The following is a 23,956-nucleotide window of genomic DNA, read 5'->3' as shown; positions in this document are numbered from 1 at the left end:
CATGCTGTTGAGCCTGGAGCCCAAGAAGACTCAAAGGGCAGTGTTTCCGGCAGAAGCCAATATCCAGAGGCAGGGAGAGAGTCCAAACCAATGAAATAGTCTGAAGGGAATTAGAAGGGATTTGAGAACAAAGTAGGCCATGAAGGGATAGAATTCGGATATTTTATTTCAGTTGTAAGGTGTGAGGAGTCCTGTGGAGATTTTCTTAGTCTTTGTAGGACAGAAATGGTAAATGTTTATAGGAGGCTTGCAGCCATTCTGCTGTTACTGAAGGAATCAAGCAGGCTTGGATACAAAGTGGTTGAAGCTAACTAAGCCTTATTGTCAACATTTCAGTTGAGCAGCATGTCTCATGTCTTGCTTTGCAGTGACCTGACTGTGTCACATATCCCTATAATTTCTTATTCTAGATTCATTTTGATGGTCTGCCTCATTCTCCAGTTTTTGTCTCTCATTTAGAATGAATATAGATTAAGAAGTGTACTCACTTTGTGCTCCCAAAGTCTTCAGTTATCTCACCTAAGGGGCTGTGTATCGGGGAGATAGAACGAGATAGTAGGTACCAATGCCACTTACTACAACAAGAAATCCTTGAATTTCAGGGGTTGAACACTATGTAAGTTTATTTCCGTCTTCTACTACAGACTACTGTAGGTAGGGTGGCTCTCCTCCATCTTTTAGCTATACCTTCTGGGACAAGAGATAGCCAATGTAACCACAGAGAGGTATGGGGTATCATGTGGGATGTTTTTAAGCATCAGGTCTGGCAGGGAAGTTGATTATATCATTCCCATTCCCATTCACATTCCACTAGCTGGAACTCAGTCAAATGCCTCAAACCAACTGCAAAGGAGGTTGGAAAATGCAATTTTTGTGGGTGTTCTGGAAGAGGAAACAGTGGGTAACTGCCATAATCACAGACAGAGAAAGCTCAGGAATCTGTGAAAAGCTCAGGAAGAAGGCATCCCTCTTGGAGAGCTACCATGTATGTGTCTTTGACATCTTTTGGTAAGTCCTAATCCACTGAAGTGGGTCCTTTTGGAATAAGAGTCAGACCAGAAGTAGCAGTTGAAATAATTTAGGCTTAGTATAAATAATAGCTAGGACTATGATGCTGGCTAAATAATGAAAAAGAAGAAATGGATTAAGGACAACCACATTGCTGAGAGTCTACAGTATTTGGAAATTCATCCATAGACAAGAGAGATAGGTCAATGCAAAATTATTTTCAAGAATGTCAACCTGTGTAGACATAAAGATGGTGATTTCTATGCCTATGGTAGGAAAATTGAGAAGAGGCTGGATTAGACGATGAGATTGGTTTTTGAGATGCTGGCATGAATTCCAAGCAGAACTGTCCTGGGAATGCTTGAAGAAGTGTCTGGGGAGCCATATCAGTGATAGCATAAGCCATCAAGGCAAGTGAGTACCATAGAAGGAGATGAAGGCATCTATATCAACTATAGAGGGAGAAAGAAAGATCTAGAACTGAGTTTTGGGGAATATTTTTGGGCAATACAAAAACACATATGGCATGTCATAGGTTCTGCTCATAGGAGAGTCAGAAATAAAAATGAAAATGGTTTCAATAAATTAAGATTTAAAAAATTTACTTGTTCATTTTTTTGCATTTCAATCCTTTTTTACTGGTATCTCTTTTTAACATTTGGGATGTGTGATACATTATACATGTTTCTTTTTCAGGGTAAAGCAGTTGGTATTTAATTTATGAAATAACTTGATATAGTTATCCATAAAGTGAAACAATGATTTGCTTAATTCTTCTACCCTAATGCAAATGGTTATTGCATAGAACCTTGATTATAAACTATATCTATCTGGATTATATATATATATAATCTATATCTATATATTGTACTTTATAAAACTATAGATATCTAATACTAAGGAAAACACATTTCTCATACTTACTTAATACACTCTTTATTTAAACGAACTATTTGGGTACCAAGTAACCCAGAGTTACTCGGTTCTTTCTAACCAGTCCTTTAAATAACCATCATTTCATTAAAAGTAGTTGGATGAGTTATGACAATGAAGCAGGCTTGTGAAATATATTTCCTGCCTTGAGTTTTCATTTGCTTGCATGATTTTAACCTGTCTTGAAGGCAGATTGACAACAATTAACAACCCCAAAGGAAAAATTAAACAATTAATAATGAATTTAAACAGATGGCAATATAGCGAATATGTGTGCAGTCAGAAGCGGAAGGGCCTGGTATTCAGAGAAGCTAATTTTGAGACATTTTCTTTCTCTTGGTCTGCTGCATAACTGAAAGGCTCTTTCATGATAGACTTTGATGAAATCCTCTTAGTTTAAAACCTCTGATAGGAACACACAAGTGGGCTTCTTTAACCACAGACTCTGAAATATATCTCTTGGTTTTTCTATAGAAAAATATCAGTGAGGATTTAATAAAAAAGAAGATTAGAAAAAAGCATTTTTTGACACAAGTTGTTTTAAGAGAATCTGGAGAAACTGGCTTCAGACTGAGGGAGACCAACTTCTTATCACTCTCACAAATTTGAAAAGTTTCCTGAGGTACCTGAAGTATGAGTAGAATTAATGTGTTTTTGCTCGTCAGTCATTGTTTAGTAATGAAACCAGACGTGGTAGGAAGTGTTGTGATAGTATTAGATGGAAATTTTTCCTGTATGTGTGTTTCTGTGTGTGTAAGGAGTTTAAAAGGCTCTGGGATTCAAGCACCATTATTAAATTAAAAATGATCAAAAAGATAAGATACTTTGATTACTAGTAAAGACAATATAGTTTCTTCTTTTGATTTCTTGTACACCCAAAATGTAATAAAGACCAATATGGAGGCTCAAGTAATGGGTTGGAAACAGAATGCAATATGTAAAGAATATTATTTTATGATTTGCTTTTTTTTTTTTTCCACTGAGGAAGATTAGCCTTGAGCTAGCACCTGTTACCAATCTTCCTCTTTTTTCACTTTAGGAAGATTAGCCCTGGGCTAACATCTGTGCCAACTTTCCTCTACTTAAATGTGGGTCCCTGCCACAGCATGGCTGACAGGTGGTGTAGGTCCACACCCAGGATCTGAACCCACAAATCCAGGCCGCCAAAGTGAAGTGTGCCAAACTTAACCACTAGGCCGTGGGGCTGGCCTCTATGATTTGCTTTTTTATTTAGCAAGTATTTAACAATTCCTGAGTGTGACTCAGCTCTCATTCTGAGAGTCCAAAACTCACACAAGAGTTCTGGTTTATTGACCACAAAAGCAAAGAGAATTGAAAATAGTTTATGTAAACTGATTTTAAGGATGGGCTTGGAAATGTCTTCCAATAATAAATTAAAATGGGGTGTAGTATCTGTATTTTGGCCTTCAGGTTAAAATAGTTTAGACTTTTTACTTCATTTTCCTTTTTTCTCTCTGGCTGTGGAAACGTCTGCGAAGTTAATAGAGAAACCCTTCAGTCTTCTGTGAATGTGACAGAATTTGTGTCTCAGTTGATTGAAAAGTCAAGCTGTGCTAATAATGGGGGCAATCCTAGAAAAAGTGATTTGTGCAAAGCCTCTGGAGGTTAGCACAAGTCTCAGGGTGGGGAACCATTCACCTTTGTGGAAGCTGCTTCTGAGACATCTCTGAGGAGAGAAGGAGAATGAAGGACCTAAGAAGAGCTACGAGGCTATTTGGATCAAGGCAGCACATGCAGGGGGGGAAATTGGGGTTTTGGATCTCATGCATGTTGCTGAGGGAACTGGCATCTGGTTTCAGAAGTACCTAAGGATCAGAGATTAAAAACCAGGAAAAGCAACAGATGTTGGCACAAGGCACAAGACACATGTGCCTTGATGTTGTATATCACACTTAAAGAATTATGAAGGCTTTTGAGAGCATGTAAGCCTATATTACTACTTTATAAATCAGGAAACTGAGTTTAAATTTAGTTTGGGATAGAACCTAGATCTATTGGCAGATTTCACTTTACTTTGCAATGCAGAATTAAGGTTAAAGGAGTAGAACGAACATTTAATAAAGTGTTTCTGCATATGCAGCACCTGATTAAGATCAGCAATTAATGCTCTAACTAAAACCAATGGAAGAAAGATAAACTCAAAGAATTTCAGCATTTGAAAACCTTATACATGGGAGTTCAAGTGATAATAGGATCTCTAGAGAAAAAGAGGCCTTAGAAAAACAAAGAGTAAGCAGTTGTCTGAACTTCTCATATTTTTCAAATTTACCCCGATGCTTAATTGCTGGACCCAAGCAGGAATTCTGGGAATTATGGTTGAGTGTGGATGTGGAGCCAGGCTTGACGCAAGTCTTTAGAATGAGGAGCTATGAGAGGTCAGGAATTCAATATCCTTGGGTAATGCTGAATTTGAAAGCCCATGCGGACAGAATACACTAAATCATCCAACTGAAGATATTGATCTAAGCGGTAGAAATGGAATATGAAGTAACTGGGTAGAAACTAGGGACAACAGAGCAAGAAAGCCTAGGTTAGCTGGAAGATTACTGGCTAATTATGGGTTGATGTTCTAGATACATTCAAAGGAGAACCTGATGACAGACTGGAAGGTCATGAGGGAAATCTTAACGGTGCTACACCAGTTTGCACATTGTTATCTGTGACCATTTAGGGGAAGCTGAGTCATGAGATGGAGGAATGTGGCAGGGAGTAGGTAACCTAAGGTTTGCTTTGACTCTGACTTGGGAAAATGTCTTCTGGCCACCGTGTAGGTGAAAGTCAAGGTGGTTAGAGTATAAGATGTTGATTTGGAAGAACCGTTGACTGTACTTTTTTCATTTAGACAACAAATATTTATTGGGCACTAATTTTGTGCCATGCACTAGAGATACAACTGTGAACATAACAGACAAGTTCTCTGTCTTTTGTTTGGGAAGACGTATCTGAAAAGCTGGTGTTTAAGCTGATGAGAAAGATTTATCCATTTGGAGAACTGATGAAAAGCATTCTAGGCATAGGAAAACACATAAAAAGGATCTGAGGAAGGAAATATTTCAGGGTATTCTATGACCTGTCAAAAGATCGTGTTACTAGAGCAGTGTTTGCATGGGGGAGAATGGCGTTAGATGAATTTTGAAAGGTAGGCAGGGATGAGTTCATGTTGGGCATGACGGGTCTTGGTAAATGTGATAGCCAACCTCCAAGATGGCCCCCAATGATACTCTTGTGTGGTCCTTTCACACAGTGTACCAAGATTGGTCTGTGTGATGTGACCAATAGAATATGGTAGAAATTATAGTCTGTGACATCTGAGATTAGGTTATGAAAGCTACCATGGTTTCCATTTTAGTTGTATGCTCTCTCTCTATTTCTCTCTATCTTGGATCTCTTTCTCTGAGGGAAACTAGCTACCATCTTTAGAACAATCTTATGAATATGTTCACGTGGTGAGCATATGTAGCCTCCTATCAACAGCTTCACAAATAAGCCTGGAAGTGGATCCTCCAGCCCGAGTCAAGCCGTCAGACCGCTGCAGCTCCAGCCAACACCTTGGCTGCAGCCTCATGAGGGATCCTGAGCTGGAACCACCCAAATAAACCACTTCCAGATTCCTGGCCCCTTAAAAGTTGTGTGAGATAATAAATTGTTGTTTTAAGCTGCTAAATTTGAGGTCATTTGTTATGCAGCAATAGTACCTAATATAGTAAGGAATTTGGATTTTATCTAAGTACAATGCCTTTTTGAGCCAAAGGAAAGGGAGAGGGCTCTTGGCAACTATCACTGGCTTGAACGCTGGCCAAATAAATTCTTGAGACTGCCCTTCAGTGACTGTTTGCTGGATCCCTTCCCTATAGACAGTGATGTATTTAATCTCCTTGTGTTTACGACTCAAGTACCAATAGAATGAAGAAGTCATTCTATTAGCAGTCATCTTGAAAACAAAGGCAGGACTATATTTAGAGCTTTTATACAATAGTGTTACCTTCTTCAGTTCCAAACTAAGGAAAGGACATTTAGCATATTGATGTCTACTCTAGTTCAATCCAACAAACATTTGTAGAGTACCTTTAAGGAACAGTTCTGTGGTTAGCATCGAGAGGCAAGGGCTATGACCAGAGGAGCAATTCCTGTCCTGTAGTTTCTCACAACTTACAGTGGAGATTGATTATTTTATGCTCTGTACAAATTGGTGGTACCTCTCTTATTTTGACCAGATAGCACTTGGTTTTTATTGGTGACAAGGAGACTGAAATTGTAGAATACCAAGAGACAAAGACTAGTCTAAGCATTTTCCCTTCTTTTGTTTCCTAAGAAATGCAAGTACTATTTGTATTATTTCCAGACCTATGTAGAAATTGGGACTTTTCCAGTCTGAAGAGTGTTGGGCCAGGAATTAACAAGCCTTTCTTGCTAAGATGGTCACTGAGGGGGTTAGTCTGAAGCTCGTAACCAAGTCCTTGTAGAGGCAACTGGTGACTTACCTGAGGCCAGGGATGTTCTTACCCGATTGACTGCTTCACTCAAGGCACAGAAACTTTGGGTATGTTGTGACATCTGACCATTATTTTATTTATCATATTTAGGACATTGAGAGATAACCTTTTCCCCAGTTTTACATATCTATAAAAACTAAGCAACCATGGTTTGAAAACAAAGGGGCCTTAAGTGTGAACATGTACCCCTCTTTGTTGTAGTCTATCTCTTAATGGTGTGCAGAGGCCTTGGCATGTCTTCTTCAGAAAAATATACAGTAGATGCCGTCTTTTAATTCTTTCTGATCTCCAGGAGAAGCAAAACCATTACCTGTCAGGTTGATTGTAGGAATTTTTTCTCAAGGGCCTCCGAAAATACAAACACATCCAGAACAAACACTAACATAAGATAAAGCCTGATAGGTGTGTCATCAGAGGAGCATACTTCAAGGTGCCTTTGAGATCTGAAGACCTCATTTTGGAATTCTGAGCAGTCTTAATAAGCAGGTCCATCATCTCCGTGAAGAAGGAGGTCAGCTGGGGGCACTGAGGCAGAAACGATTGGCTAAATTGCTAATGGCCAGAGAATGATCTAGCAACAGCCTGGCACCAGGAGGACAGAAACAGCTGTATCCAAGCTGCGCTGAAATCTGCCTGTAATTACATTCACCTAATAAAAGCTTGGTTATTTACCACTGGAAAGGGGTTCATGATGGCACTTACATCTTTCATCCTTCCAAATAATTTTGCCAGGTTTTTTTCTTCCCCTAGGTTTGAGGCACCAAATGTTGAGAAAGCACATTTCCAGAACGTCCTATTTCTCGCCTGATGCAACGTGCAATCATCTAGTAATCACAGATGCTAAAGGGGTGTCTAATTCTTGAAAAAGAGAATCAGTCAGTTCACCAGGGCACTACTGTATCTCTGTTGTTGCCCAAGGAAGATTAACCAGCCAAAGTTCTTCATTTATCTGATGGCGGCCAGCCCAGGTCAACTGTGTTTCTGAGTTAGTTCTAGTGCTTCCCATTGGATACAGGTTTCCACAGTTCCATCGTGAATAGTGTACCACTCCATGAGCCCTGAGAGTGACATTAACAGTTCAATAAAGGCCTCATAAATTGCTTATATGCCAATGTCAGCTAGCACACAGCAGGACACTGGTAGTTATTAAACAGGTTGGGACTGCTCAATGCTCTTCGTTTTCAGAGACTTGTCAGTGCTATGTTCCTAAACAGAAGCATTATCGTGACACATGAGGATTGGACTGTTTTCTGAAGCCTCAGTCTTAGCCCAACTGCCTGACTGTAATTTGAAAAATGACATTTAGCAGTTTCTGTATAACATAGAGGTTATTGTGATTAACTTTGGGACCAGACAGACTTTGTTTCTTACATGACGTGAGCACAAGTTCCCTAATCTTACTGAGCCCTGGTTTCTGCCATGTGCCAAGTGGGGATAATAATACAAATAAAGTAAGAGGGGAGTGCCTTTTCACCATTCCTGGTTCCAAGGGAGATATATTCCTGGCTTTGATAATATATGCAAAGTGCTTAAAATATTGTCTAGAACATATTACGTACTCAGTAAGTGGTTGTTATCATTATTGGAAGCAATTCTGACCTCCAGTTTACTAATAGGGAAATTGAGGGGTAATTGATATAATTTCTGGTTACTCTATGATTTCATTGTGAGAGCAGGGTTAGATGCTCTAGTGCCTGCTCTCCAATCTGATGTGGCTTTCATAACCCTTATTTGCTTAGATGGTTTATACTGAAAAGATACGTGTAGGAGGCATCATTGCAGATTTTATGCTAACAAAACAAATAAGACAAATTTCTTCTTTTTCTCTCAAAATGAGCACTTTGCATAGGCCAATCCACCCACTCCATCTTTTCCTTCCTTTCTCAACCCACATGGGCTTACCCTTCACTGTTACTCCTTTTGAGACTGGAGACCTACTAGCCAGCATCTGCTGACCTCAAATTCTCTAGTTTTCTAATTTTCTAAAATGTACCTCTCTAGTCACTCCTCTGCTTAAAATCCTTAAATGGCTCCCATTGCCCACAGAAGTTCTTTGCCAGAACATATCAGTGCCTTAGAATAATTTGGAAATTTTATTGGGATAGAATCTCAAGAAACATAATTAAAAAGAGACTAGGAATAAAACACAGAATGCAGTTCTTTGTCAGTTTACTGCTTGATTCCTTTCAAGTTCATTCAAGATTTGGTAAGTCTGAGAAATAGGCAACTGTGTCCCATTTCCCTTGCCAATTCTGATCAATTGGCAATGACTTTCTGGAGCATTGTGTCTGAAGGATCTGATAATGTGTTTAGGTTTAACAGTAGAAAATTGTAGTGACCCATTTAAAATGATTCCTATGAGTGCAGAAAGTAAGAGGGAGGTAGCAGCATTTGTACCAAGTATTTGCCATCCATGCCTTAAGATTTTGGGTTAACAGCAATGCTAGAAACTCTTTTAGAGCTGGAATCATTGCTGATCTGTCTTTATTCTCTTCAACATACATTCAGTGCTTTGTATTTTGTTTCTCAGATTTATTTTTTTTTTTGGTAAATATTTGTTAAGTGCCTACAACATTCTAGGAACTTGGGTATCCAACCATAAAAGTGGGTTCCACTGACAATATACAAGATGTACCAAAGTCTGTAGCCTAGTGTCAACTATTTCTTCCTCTTCCTTTCTTTGTCATTGTCTCAGTTCGGGCCCTCAAACTCTTGACCTGGACTGTTATCACCTTGGTTCTCTAGGCAAAGGAGAACACGCCACTCTACCAAATTACAATTGCCCAAGGTCTTGAAACACATATTTATGAGTTCTCCCAAGGGAGGGATGAAGGAATGGTAAGGAAAGAGAGAGAGTGGGAGAGAGCAAGGAGAGACGTATGGTAGAAGCAACTGGATAAATACTGTCACTGAGAGATTGCTCCTGGGAGGAAAAAATATTTTATTTGGAGATGGTTTTCAAATAACCACAGACACCAAGAAGGACAAACATTCTCTCTCTTGGAATTTGGAAGATAGGCACATGCCCCTTCTTGTCTTTCTTTGTGAGCTGTACAAACTTATGATTGCTGTGGTCTCCTAAGTACTGTCCTACCCACCATCTTGTGTAATCCATTCCACCTACCCCATTGATTCTAGAAAAAATTTTCTAAAATGTGTGTCTCCAGTCATGTCACTCTTCTGCTTACAAACCTTTGTTGGTGCCCATTGCTCACAGTAGAAGTTCTTTACCAGGACCTATCAGTGCATTAGAATAATTTGTGAAGTGTGAACTGGATATCTCCTACTAATTGAGTTAAAGTATTGAAGATTGGTAGTGATTTACTTTTGTAATATGAATTTCACAATTTTGAACTCCAATATTTTTTCCTGAATGTAATAGAAAGAGATAAGGTTGTGAGTAATCAGCAGCTATCTTTTCTCATGGGATACACTGTGTGGCAACTGCCGTTCATGATTGTGATGATGTCATTATTTCACTCAAAATCTGGGACTGTCCAGGGATATGTGTCCTCTGTGTCACCAGCAATTGTCATAGATTTTACAGTGGAAAAGCCTCTGGCCCACCAAATAAAGGCCAAATTCCATAAGGACTATATAAAGACTTCACTGATATCTTGTTTATCTCTTTAGACAAATCTTAGAGAGTACCATCCTCCACTCCCATCTACTTATTCAACCTACTCTCTCTATCTGAAATATTTTTTATCCCCACAATTGATTTGGTAAACTCCTCAAATATTTTAAGATCATGATTCATTTCAAACATTACTTCCTCTATAAAGTCTATCTCAATACATCCTCTCTACCTCTGGTAGAATTGAGTCTTACCCAATGGAACAGAAATTAGAAGAATGAGGTCTTTTCCTCTTGCATCGTTCCCTTTTCATTTCTCATTTGTTTCATCAGGTCCCAGTAGCAAGTATCTATTTCATGAGTCAGAATAGTTCAGGGCCTGCTATGAGAATAAACAACTCCAAGATCTCAGTGGCTTACAACAACAAACTTTTTTTATTGCTCACACTCCATGTCCATTGTGAATTGGCTGGGGTCTCTTTCTACACCATCATTCAGAGACTCAGCATGAGTAAGCAGCCACCATTTTAAAAACAGCTGGTTACAGTGCCAGAGGGAAGAGACAGTCTCTTCAGATTAAATCCCAATGTTACTTGTATTTCTGATTTATTAATTCTAACTGATCCCATCCAAACACAAAAAGGCCAGGAAATGCAAGACTACCTTGTGCATGCAGGGAAAAAATATTTGGCTAATAGCACTAATTATGACCACAGATGCCCAACATAAAATCAACCATGGTTATCTCCTAGAGCTATAATGGGGCCTATTTTTCTGGGCAAAATTACATTACATATCTGGATGCAATTAACATTTCCTTTGCAAGGAGAGGTCATTGGAGAGATAACCAACAGTGTCTGTCATACTTTGTTCCTTCAACAGCTGCACCTAGGTTCTGTGGTTGCAAGGGTTTAGGAGCTCCACAGAGCACACTATATTTTCAGTTTCTTGGAGAGCCATGATAAGCCTTGCTTAGCTAAAAACTCTTTGTGAGCCACTATTTGGGGAACTTCCTACATAACATCTCACTTATAGTCCCAAAACCCTATGAGCTAGGCATTATTTTTCAGACGGGGAAATAGAAGACCAGAGAGGATAAATAGCTTGCTCAAGGTCACAGAGCTAAAATGTAGTGAAACCAAATTTAATACTGGCCTGTCTCCTGGAAGTCTTGCTCTTTTTCTTTATGTCTGCAGCATCTTACGTGAAACCCCTGGAATTATATTAACTTCTTTTAAAATTAAACACATTTTAATCTGAATCCATTATCATCTGAGGGTACTCTAAGTCTTGGGTTTGTTTTCTGCCATTTAAACCACATTTCTTTTTGTTTTAAACAGTTCTCTACATATAGTTTTAAGGGAGAGTATCAAGGGTTTATCTTCTTACAGAGTCCTGTTCTGACAACACGAGGGCATTTTGCAGCGACAGTGGCTTTAATTCAGAAAAATGGATGGCACAGTGGTTCTTCTGCAGCAGGAGATTTATACTTATTTCCTCCTCTCTGTTAACAGGATTTATTCACAGCCCTGAGCAACACATGCCAAAGGCTGCGTTTTCTCCTCCCCCCATCTCCCAAAAGAGCTATTGATCTTGAGTAAATAATCATTGCTATGACTTGAAATGCTTGCTATAATCAGATCAAACAAGGCAATCAGGTTTTATTTTTTAGAGCAATGAATGTAGTTTATTATGTCTCTTTCGGAGAGTTGGGGTCGGGGTTTCAGCCACAATGATGCCACTTTATTATGAATTTCTATTAGTTGAATAGACTGAAATTAACATTTGATGACTTCTTCATTGATATCTGACTTTTTTTCATAGGCAGACTCTAATAAAGAAGTCAGTTAGAGCTATTAGACATATTTTAGAAGAATTTCGTGATGCGTATCTTCACTTAGATTACAGACTTTAAATCATTGCTGCTATCAGTGTGAATACTAACGATATCGTCTGCCAGATGGAAACGTTTCATAAATTTTCAGTTTTCTCTTACAGTCTGTTGTAAATCTTAACTAAATGACTTCTTGGGTGAACTATGTTGATATCAGCTTTAATGCCTTATGTCCACACTGATTTCAATGTCATGAATACCTGGAAGGCAGACAACTCTTAATTAAATGTCATTTTCTTTTTCCCTTATTGAACTAGAACAGAGTGCAGACTCTCCTTGCATTGTCTGTGGCTTATTGGCGAATAGCTCAGCTCCAGCTTTGTCACAAGTGGGTTCTTTGGAGCTCTTTAAATGCTTTGGTGTCATGCAGTTTCTCCTCTCTTAACTAAAACTGTCTTCCTCAATGTGTCTTTCAGAGAGTAAAGCGCTGTTTCTTCAGCCCTTTGTTCTCCATTTTGACAAAACACATTCTGTAGGTTCTTGCCTCATTTTAACAATTTTTTATCCTCCAGAAATTGATGTTTTAGTTCTCTTCGGGAGTGCTAATCTCCATATGAAAACTACACTGCATAAAACTTCCTTTTTCCCTCTGGGAACCTGTCAGCATTCAGACCAAATCTTCCAAAGGACTTTTCTTACCAATTACGAGGAGTTTCTGATAACTTGTGGTTGCTTATCACTTAAATTTCTTGTGGAATTTTTTTCTTTTCTTTTCTTTTTAAAATAGAGCCAAACTTTGAAAGGTATTATCACTTATTTTTTTTTTTAAACAAAACAGGAGACAAAACAAAATAAAATTAAATGAAAGATTGTTCAAACTCTCTAGTCAGTGGAAAGCCAAGGAAAAAGATGATAAAAAACTCAACAAAAATACTTAGTTGAGTCAATAAATATTCCCAGTAGAAATCTTAGAAATCCTACAGGTAAAACAACTTTTTGCAGTTATTGAGTTATTTTCTCACCAGTTGTTTATTTATTGATTTGTTTTGCCATTAAGCCTACGAACCAAGTGATAAATGTGCTTCCTTTGTTGTTACAGTATAATGCATTGAGCTTTCCTTGAAGCTTCATTAAAATTATATCTAAAGTACCGATTATAAGAAAATGATTAATAATACAATAATGTGGAGCGATTGTTCTGTGGAGCTGTTTGGAGTTGTGGGCTTTTTCATCAACACTCTGTTTTGTTCCCTGCTTCTGTTCACACAGGGAAGCAAATGCCTGTCGCCATTTTTTTCATCAGGCAACAAGAACCATCATTCTGTAGGAACAAAGGCTCCAACAAAACATTCTAAACCATTGAAATAATTTTCCGACGTGGTTTCAATAATTAGTGTATTTCAGTTTCAACAACTGTAATTAAACCTGACCTTTAAGCTAATTATGTCTTGACATTTATGATTTTAAGCTGGCTTTCCCTGTGGTGATGGCATGTTATATTCAGGTTCTAATGAATAGTTTTGTAGTGTTTACCTGTTGTCAAAGGGTCTCTGTTGTGGCTTGGAGGGGACCACTTCACTCAGCATCTTGTCATTGGAAGCATAATGGTGCCACTCTGAAGGAGCATTATCTGTCACAATATCAGGCTGATATGGATTTTTATAAGAGTGTTTTGATATAATTATAGGCACAGCAAAATCCCTGGTGGAAATTTTCAAAGAATAGGCCAAAAGTTAACTCAGAGTTTTGAGTAGCAGATAAAGCGGGCTTCCTTGGGATCTGATAATTTGTGGCAGGTAAGTTGGATGAAACTTCCTAGCTTCCATGAGAAAAAAGTCATGTCAAAGAGGAATCGGAGATGGAGCAGGAACCAAGATGGTGGGCCTGGTCTTGTTGGCTTTCATTAAGCTTGAGCAGAGGTGGAGTTTTTCCCTGCTTTTAATTCTTTCCTAGGCTACTTCCAATTCAATTTCTTCCTTCTTGATAATAATAACAATAGCTAACATTTACCAAGCACTTACTATTTGCCAGGCACTGTTAAACACTTCACATGCATGATCTAAACATTTCAACAGCCTTATGAGATAGGGGATATTCTAGCACCTAGCACAGTCAATCCATTGCCTTTTGATTTTTTTTCAAGTCTTAAATGCCAATATCTGGTGAAGTCAGATAATATTTTGAAATATTAATGTCTATGTTCCTTTTTTCCCCCCTTCCTTCTTATGAGCACCTCCATCCACCACTCCCACTCCATTAATCAGTGGCATCCACATTGCTTGTAGGAACCACAAGAAACAGTCAAGTTTAATTTTCTGACCTCCAAAGTGGGTCCTAAGAAAGCAGGGCCATAACCAGAAAATGGAAAGAGGAAGGGGTAAAAACCAGAAAGCCAGGCTACTCCTCTCCCCACCCCACTACTGGTAGGTCCCTGCATGAAAGAGAGGAGAAACAGGGAAGATGGGTGACCTCAGTGGAGGGAAGTTTTGAGAGAGGTGACTTAATAGGGGATGGTGGTACAAACCAGGCAAAGAGGTGGTATGGGGGAGATAATAGGAATAGCCAGACAGAGCACAAGGGAATACCCTGGAAGCCCAGTCATCAGAGGCAGACCATTGCTGCCAGTGGGAGTACTGCACATTTTCAGGTAGGCAGAGAAGCCATGTTAGTGGAGCCATTATTCTCATTAACCTTGTGAGATGTGGACTTTTCATGGTGAGTGGTCTGCAGGTAGCTTATGGATTGTCCAGAAGGAAGATACCTGTGATGAGACCTCATTGAGGCCTTCTAACTGCTCTGGGGAGATATCCAGTTTTTTTCTGTGCCTAGGACATATGTAAGAGTCCCAAAATATAGGCTGGAGATCATTATGCCCAAAGAGGCAGAGATGTGGAGAGGAAAGCCTGAGCTTCATGCTTCCATGGGACAAGACGGTGAGGGAACCCGCTCCTGTTACATGGATGGAGATTTAAATTCTCACTGGAGATTTTAACTGAGTGATTTTGGTAAAAAGCAAACAAAAACTATCCTTCCAGGCTCCACCAAATGGCTCTCTAATGGTGCAATTAGAGCCAGAGGGAAACTTGGGTTCAAAAGGCCATTATAAATTTCCTTTCAATTAGACTCTATGCGTTTCTTCCTCTTTGCTTAATACAAGGATGAATCTGCTTGCTGGGTAGCACCGAGAAAGCACCAGAAAGTGAGATGTATGCTTCACTATCATGTGTGTGAAGGAACAGGTGAGACTAAGTGTGTCCTCTGACTGAGCAGTGGGAGACGGCTTGGGGAGTAAGATTAATAAGGCAAAAGGGGAACATGCAGCTATGGAGTGGTTGAGAAATTAGAAAGGAAATTTTGGCAAAGCTATTTTAATATTAGGATTGTTTTGCAGTCTTTCTTAGCGCCGCCTTCTTGAGAATATGGAGCCTCTGTTGTAGATGGTAATAAAACAAGTTTCTTTCAAGTTACTCACCAAGTAAGTTATTAACCAAGTTAGCAATCACATTAGTAGAACATTGTGTGAAGAGACCTGGGCTTTGCTCACTTTAGTAGGTGTCAGACAACATCATTTAGCTTCATCGTACTCAGTTCATCTGCATAGGAGGGAACTGGTGGAGGGTTGGTGACTCTAAACTCCTGGTAGCGAGAAAGGGGGACAACACTGATTAGAAAAACATTAGAGAGTTAAAGTCAACAGCCATTGGAATTTAGGATCCGCTCCAGGGATTATTTTAAACCAATGGTTAGCTGGTAGTGTCAAGCATTAGCTGACCCTGTCTGCCTACCTGACTAGGGTGTGAGTGCTATGAAGTCTGGGGCCATTGTCAGTTTTGTTTGGGTTTGTTTTGCTTTTCCATCTGCAGTGCTTGGAACTGGTCATAAATGCCTCTGGTTAAGCAAGTCTAGCTTTTGCAAAATATTTGCTCTTGCATGAAAGAGCAGTCCACATGTGGTCACTCACCGCATTACTCTAATCACCATCTCTCGGTTCCAGTGCCCAAGAAGAGTTAGCTTAGTGAGTTTTGGAGGCCATAAAGACTCGAAGAGAATTGACTTTTTGGTGTTTGGGAATCTCCTCTTTTCATCAGCATGTGGACAAGGTGAAGGCAGCCAGCTGATGACTCTAGGTGTACCTACTGTGACAGAGCACCCCAGACCACTCCTGCTTTCAGCTTACAGAGGAGCCAGGTGGATGGTTAATTTGTTCTCCCTCTGTGCTAGCCTGTGCAGCAATGGGTCTGCTATGCAACAGCACCTCACAGGAGACAAATAGACAAATCCTATCAGCACAAATGGGTTTTACGGGTCAGATGTCTAACATGATTCCCGTAGCTCTGACCCCTGGTGGATTTATTATCTGGGTCTTATAGTCCCTTGGTGTCTTGAAGACTATAATCTGTAAAATGCGTGGTGGGTAAAACCTAGCCAGACTGCCATTCTTGACATGTTATTGGTCCGTAACTCTGCCAAGAAGGCTCAGAAAGCTGTAAGTCTGACTTGACTTTAAGTGGCAGACTGAAGTGTAGCCAATGACAAGATGTTTCCATCACTTACCACCCAGGGATCACCAACACACCAAGACGCGCAGAGCCGGTCTATCATGAGTTAAAAGTAACGTTCAGTTTAATTGCTCTTAACCCAGGCCAGCTCTAAATAGTCACTGTGTATGTATTTACTTCTGCAGCTCAGAGCCCTTCCTGACCAGATCTTTACATTTCTGTGCTAGCAGTTCATTCTTTATCAGTAATGATCTTTCCGGAGACATTTGATTTGTCTGTGCAGTGACACATGATATTTGGATAAACTGAGATTTATTTCCTCTCTAGCTCTGCACGTGGAGTTTGGTGACATGTTTTACAAGAGATCACCTGTGATGAGGACAAAGGTCAGTGGAAACCTGTTCAAACAGAGAGGTTTGGCCTCGAGGAGCCCGTCTGAACCTCAACTCTTGACCTGCTCATTGACTGCGTTTGCTAATTGGGTCTTCAGTGCAAAGAAAGAAGCAGTGCTCAGAATCACCAACTGTTTGTTTAGCCAGAACATGAAAATCAATCTACTGATGACCAAAAGGGCACAGCAAACAACATCCCCACGGAGTTGGGTGTTTTCGGCCTTAGCATTCAACAGATGTGGTCCGAGAGCTCCCGCAACCTGTGTGCAGATGTGGTTCGCATAATTAATGCAATGTATCCTTCTTGCATGAAGATTTTCTTCACGATATGTAGGGCTGGTGAGAGATGGATAGAAAGCGAGGGAGCCTGAGGTTAGTAGAAATAAGTGAAACTTGAAGGTTCTTTGGGTCCAGTTGCAATGATTACGTACATTCTGATATCACTCGATGTATTTTTTTCTTTAATCAGTGAGATGTGAAGGATTTTACAGCTTGGGAAGGAAAATAAACAACACAGACACAAAACAAACAACCTTTTTCTGAATAAATTCCTCATTTAGACTCTAAGGAAGTAGCTTGTCTGGCTGGCCAGGGACCAGAGAAAAAGGAACCTGGTGGCGTTTAGATCCTGAAGTTTTTCTTGCAGCTCTCCTATTGTTAGCATTTGAAAGAAATGGGACAATTGATCTCATCTGAAAATTGCATGCAAGGTAGAAATGTTTTCATCCCACAGAAAATGAGAAAATAAGCTCTTGACATTTCTCAACTTAATGCTGTCAGATCCCAAGGAAATTAAAAAAGCCTATGTTTGGATTTAGGAATATGATTAAAGAAATACCTTGGAAATTAGCTGCCTAGCACTGGACCTTCTTAGGTAGAATTTATTAGAAGGATCCTGAGTAACTGGCATCTCTTTTACTTTCTTTTTACCATTTAAGGTGGGAAGCTCTTTGCTCCTTTCTCAGATGCTTGATGCTAAAGTAAAGACAAAATGAGGAAGCATATTTTAATCAGCGGGATATTTTCAACACTTGCAACAATAAGTTACATTAGATCTATCCAGGAGGACATTTTTTTTGAATAACAGTACTGCTACTTTCTGCTGTAACCATTAAAATTTATCCCCAACCAATCCCACTTCACGTACTTTCTATTTAACAAAGGAAGGAAAGAGAAGAGAGAAAATAAAGAAGAAATAAATCGCCTGTAATGTGGCAGATGCCTTTCTCGCTGCTTATAATTGTGTAAAGAAACAATATGATGCAGTAAAACTCGGCGGATTTTATTTGGTTTATTAGCTCTGACTGCATCTCAAGCTGTCTCATTGCTCCAATTTTAGACAACGCATGACATCATAATTGCTTCTGGCATTTTACAGTAATAGATACTGGTGAGAGTTGTATGAGCACCGCCTGGTGCCCCCCCCCCGACCCCCGCCACAACCCCACTTTATGAGTACTTCTTTGGAAAATAGCAGCCTCCTGTTTGCAGAACATGCACATTTTGACTAAGGTAGTTTTCCACTATGTTGCCTGCAAAGATATGCTGCCCTATTTAAGTTCAAAGGCAGCTTTCTCCAATCCACCAGACTGTCAGAGTTTCACACCACATCTACCAGCTTATTCAGCGCAGTACACCTGTCCAGTGTCCTGAGCTGGGATGTTAGCAAAATTAACCAAGACCAGGGCAGCCATTAATCTATTTTCAGAAAATCCAGATTCCTAAAATGATGCCTGGGACCACTTTGCAGTAGTCCTGAAATAGTATTTAGATTCTCAAAATATGTGGAGAGATTTACTTTCCCTCTGCATGGATGACCTCTGTTATGTTCTGAAGACCCAGCTAACAAACCAGTGACAGGGAGATGGCTAAATGAAGTTACCAAATGTGAGTTTGCAATTGATCCAAGCACTGGATGATAAGGACACCTTTATAAATATGTGAAGCTGACGCAGGCTTTGACTGCCACGCAGCAGATTAGCATTGTTAAACCGTGTCACAGTCCAAACAGTGCCTGGCTTGAATATTTATTATGTTCTTTAATCTTGCTGAGCAAACAGACTATATTTCTCAGCAAAGGGAAGGAACTCCCCTTTGAAAGGCTAATGTGTCCAGAAAGGGTTCATAGAGACATTTATTGTCAGAGCTGGCAGGATTGGTGGAGATCATTTAAGCCCCTGTTTCACATGTGGAGAAAGGGAACCAGAGATGGTAAGTGACTCATTCAAGTCACATAGCTATTATGTAGCCATGCTGAGACTGGTTTTCTACTCTTCTGATTTCTAGAGAATGATTCTTCTCCCTGACACAAGCACCCCGATGGCGGGGGAAGAGCCTGCAGTTTCTTCTGTCCAGCAAAGTCACATAATGATAGTGGTCCTGAGCTGCTTTATGTGTTTTCTCTTGGATATAGCTTAGCACTGGCCTCTGGAAGGAATAGAACAAAGTTCTCTTGCTGCCTGACTCACAACTGACATGCTGTGACATGATCTTCTCTTTGCTTCATCAAAGTGAATTTATGGCTCATTTCTTTAAGACCTTCCCCTTGCTTTCGACTGTAAATGGTCTGGACATAAATAGTCATATATTGCAATATGAGACCAGAGCCAATCGAAATAAATGCGCTTCTGAGTCTCCAGAACCCTATTTCTCTCTCGTATGGTTCTTAACGCTTTCTACTTGCAATTATCATCTTATGTTGTTGTAGGCTACTGCGCTTTACTGGATTGCAATGTCCAAGATGCAGTATTATTACCTCCATTTTATAGATGAGTAAACCAAGAGTTTAAGAGATTTATCTAAGATGAGTGAAAACTGACTGACTAATCAGTATTGAAACCAAGATGTCTAGTTCCTAGTATAGACTTATTTCCACTCCCATATAACTCCATCTAGGTACAATGCCTTGCACATAGACAAGGATTAATAGATTTGTTTTGAGTAAATGAGGTGAAAGCTGACTTCCAAATGCCTCCATTTTCATATTCAGAGATACCTTAATCTCAGGGTCCTGGAGTGAATTTATCATCTTTCTCTACAAATCTGCTTTCCAGCTTTTGTTCCCTATTTTACTAGGAGACATTCTGCTTATCTATCTGCCCAAAGCAAAAACCTGCAAGTTATTCGAATCCAGGGAACCATCCCCCAAGTCTGGCTGATTCTCTTTCCCATGTGTTTTGGTTCCCCTTCTCTCTCAGTGCTGCCGTTATCCTAGATCAGGTCCTCATCATCTCTGAGCTGCACTAATGCAATAATCTTCTTAGAGGGCTCTCTCACTATGGGCTCCTCTCCCCTCCAGCTTGTTCTTCATAGAGCTGCCAGTTCTAATTCATGAATCTGATTATGGCACTCTCTACCATCAAGGATCCCCATTTTTCAAGAGTCAGAATCTTAACCTATTTACATGGCATGCCATGCCCTTCATGAACTGGCCACTGCTTGCTTTTATAGAGTTATCTATTGTCAGTCTTTACTTCTTACTCTGTCACTCTGACAAACTGTTATCATTTGCCCCACATGCTCTTTCATACTTGCAAGTCTTTGCACGTGCTGTTCCCTAGAATGTCCTCCTTCAACAAAGCTGTCCGTAAATAAATGATATTGCGAAAATGTGTACACGGTTCTTCTACCATCAAAATCCACATTGTTTTCAATGGCAAAGTGGCATTTTTCATTTTTAGATCGGCACCTGAGCTAACATCTGTTGCCAATCTTCTTTTTTTTCTTCTTCTTCTCCCCAAAGCTCCTCAGTACATAGTTGTATATTCTAGTTGTAGGTCTGTCTGGTTGTGCTATGTGGGATGCTGCCTCAACATGGCTTATGAGCGGTGCTAGGTCTGCACCCAGGATCTAAGCTGGCGAAACCTTGGGCCGCCAAAGCAGAGTGTGTGAACTTAACCACTCGGCTAAGGGGCTGGCCCCCGAAGTGGCATTTTAAAAGTAGCTTCTTAGGGGGCTGGCCCTGGTGGCGCAGCAGTTAAGTCCACACGTTCCGCTTCAGTGGCCCGGGGTTCGCCGGCCTGGATCCCGGGTGCGGACATGGCACAGCTTCACACGCCATACTGTGGTAGGTGTCCCACATATAAAGTACAGGAAGATGGGCGTGGCTGTTAGCTCAGGGCCAGTCTTCCTCAGCAAAAAGAGGAGGATTGGCAGCAGTTAGCTCAGGGCTAATCTTCCTCAAAAAAATAAATAAAAGTAGCTTCTCAGACTTTTGCTTCAGGCCAGTGAGATACCTACCACTAATACTAAAATGGTTAAAATAAAAAAGACTGACTGGGTCAAGTGTTGGTGAGGATATAGAGGAAGGAGAACTGTCTTACGTTGCTGGTGGGAATGCAAAGTGGTACAGTTACTTTGTCACTTTCTTTAAAAGCTAAGCATATACCTACCATATGACCCAGTTATTCTATTCCTCAGTATTTACCCAAGAGAAATGAAAGCATATGTCCATACAATGACTTGTACACCAATGTTCATAACAGCTTTACTTATTATAGCTCTAAATCGGAAACAACCCAAATGTCCATCAACAGGTAAATGGATAAACAAATTGTGGTACATCCATGTAATAGAATACCACTAAGTAATAAAAAAGATTTGACTATCTATATACTCTACACTATGAAATGATATCAAAATACTTATGGTGAATGATAGAAACCAGACAAAAACAGTACATATTGTGTAATTCCACTTAGATAAAAGTCTAGGAAGTATAACCTAATGCATAGTGACAGAAAGTAGATTAGTGGTTACCCAGGGATGGGAAAGAAAGGGAGGAATGGATTAAAAAAGAGCATGAGGCAACTTTTGGGGATGATGCATTTGTTTATTATCTTGATTGTGGTTATGCTATAGTGGGTGTATAAATACATGAAAACATTAAATAATACATTTTAAATATGTACAGTTTATTACACATCCATTAACCTCAATAAAGCTGTCTTAAAAATCATGTTCTAAAATTTAAAAATAATGAATTTTTAGTTGTGAGAATTTCAGGCATTTTGGTGGGTGACATGATCCTGGTCAGTGAATCTTACTTTTCCCCTGTCTGTACCACCTAGGAGTAAGGCTCGTCCCAACTATAGCCATTGACTATTCCAAGTAAAATATTTCTAGAAGTAAATTTCGTGTCTGGAAATGAGGAAAGAAATGCAATATCTTCCTGAAAAGGATTAAGAAATATCAGACAGCTTCTTTTGGGATTTTCTTCCTGTATTAGTCAGGGTAGGTGAAATGCTTTAACAAAAATACCCAAAACATGAATGGTTCAAGACAACACAAATTTATTTCTCACTCTCTGCAGGTCCTTGCCTGGCAGTGCTCCACGTGGTGATTCAGGAACCTTTTTCCTTCCATCTGATGGCTCCACTATTCCTCAAAACCTCAGTGTCTCGTGTCTGGTCAGCAGGCAGAGGAAGCCTGAGTATGGGATGGCACTGGAGGTGTTCCGTGGCCTAGGATTGGAAATGGTGGACCTCACTTTTACCTGTGCACCTGTATCCATTGGCAAGAACCCATCCTCAAGACCACATCCAACACCAGTGGGTCTAGCTGTGTGTCCAGGAATAAAGACAAATGTCTACCAGCCTCTACCATACTCCTCAATAGCACCCTTCCCACATGCATTTCTTAAGCAGCCATCAGTACTGTTTGACAAAGACACTCCTTCACTACTTATTAAACACTTTTTGGTGCACTTCTTATGTGAGAATGCAAAACAAACCTGGTCCCTGTCTTCATTGTAATTACAGTGTCACAAGAGGATATAGTACACACAAGGAGAAAGGGATATTAAAAGGATAAATTTATAAATGATTCATTATAACTGAGGGAAGTGTTACAAGAAGAAAGATCAGACAGAGTACCCATGGTTTTTATGTGAAAAAGATGAAGCTTCACTCATACAACTCTTTTTTATTGAACTCTTAAATGTGGGGCACTGAGCTTTGGTAGAAAACATCCAGCCCCATAAGTTCCAGCCATCCTTGCTTGCACTTCTGGAGTTTACAAGGAGTTGAGGAAATGAAACACCTATTCAAGGAACTCCAGTAAAAGGCCCTTCTGAAGTGCTATAAGAATTTGGAGTGGTGACAACCAGTTACCCCAAAGGTCTGTTTCCCCTTTCTTCTGATGAGAAACTACATTTCCCAGCTGTGATGGTTAATTTTATATGTCAACTTAACTGTGCTAAGAGATGTCCAGATAACTGATAAAGTATTTCTGAGTGTGTCTGTGAGGGTGTTTCCCGAAGAGATTAACATTTGAATAGGTAGACTGAGGAAAGAAGATTGCTCTCCCCAATGCAGCTGGGCATCATCAAATCCACTGAGGCCTTGAATAGAAGAAAAAGGTGGAGGAAAGGTAAATTTGCTCTTTTTGCTTGAGCTGAGACATTCATCTTCTCCTGCCCTCGAGCATCTGCTCCCCTGGTTCTCAGGCCTTTGAACCTAAATTGAATCACACCAGAGCTTTCCTGGTTCTCTTACTTGGCAGATTGTGGGACTTCTCAGCCTCCATGATAGCATGAGCCAATTCCTATAATGAATCTCCTCTTCTGTCTGTCTGTCTGTCTATCTATCTATCTATCTATCTAATCATTATCATCATCTATCCTATTGGTTCTCTTTCTCTAGAGATCCCTGATTAATACACCATTCTCCCATGCAGTTGGGTGTGGCCATGAAACAGTTTTTATGAGTGGAATGTGAGCAGAAGCTAAGAATTCAAATTTTACCTCTCTTGCTTAAAAGAAGATCATGGGCCTTGGATTCTGCTATTTACCCTTCCCCTGAGCTCTTTTATGGATGTACCTGTGACCTAGCCTCAACCATGAGGATAAGGACAATGACAAAAAGGATGACAGGGCCAAAATACAGAAAGAGTCTGGGTCTCCAAATGATGAGGACCAACCTGGACTGCCCATTTCAGGAATCTTATGATACAAAGTCATAAAATTTCATCTTATTCAAGTCACAATATTTCTGGATCTTTTTGTTACCAGAACTTACTCTTTACTCATAAGTCATTCTAAAAAATACAAGAAATAGACTGACTTTCACAGGAAAGAGATCCCTTCCTGCTGCAGTGATCAGAGGATGCTTATGGAGAAGGTGGCATTTAGGTTCAACAGTTTTGTTTTTTTTCTGGGAAAGATTCTCCCTGAGCTAACATCTGTTGTCAATCTCCCTCTTT

General features: G+C 39.9%; 1 long non-coding RNA gene across 1 annotated transcript; it reads left to right on the top strand.

Annotated features, from left to right (window-relative positions):
* Positions 1-928: 928 nt before the first annotated feature.
* On the top strand, positions 929-22,460 carry LOC139082670 (uncharacterized). The gene is made up of 3 exons (XR_011538880.1): positions 929-1,008; positions 16,692-16,750; positions 22,068-22,460. It is a non-coding gene; the product is annotated as an uncharacterized lncRNA (long non-coding RNA).
* The last annotated feature ends 1,496 nt before the right edge of the window (positions 22,461-23,956 follow it).

This window comes from Equus przewalskii, chromosome 3, assembly GCF_037783145.1.
Source record: "Equus przewalskii isolate Varuska chromosome 3, EquPr2, whole genome shotgun sequence".
NCBI lineage: Eukaryota > Metazoa > Chordata > Mammalia > Perissodactyla > Equidae > Equus > Equus przewalskii.
This window is presented reverse-complemented; position numbering and strand designations above follow the sequence as displayed.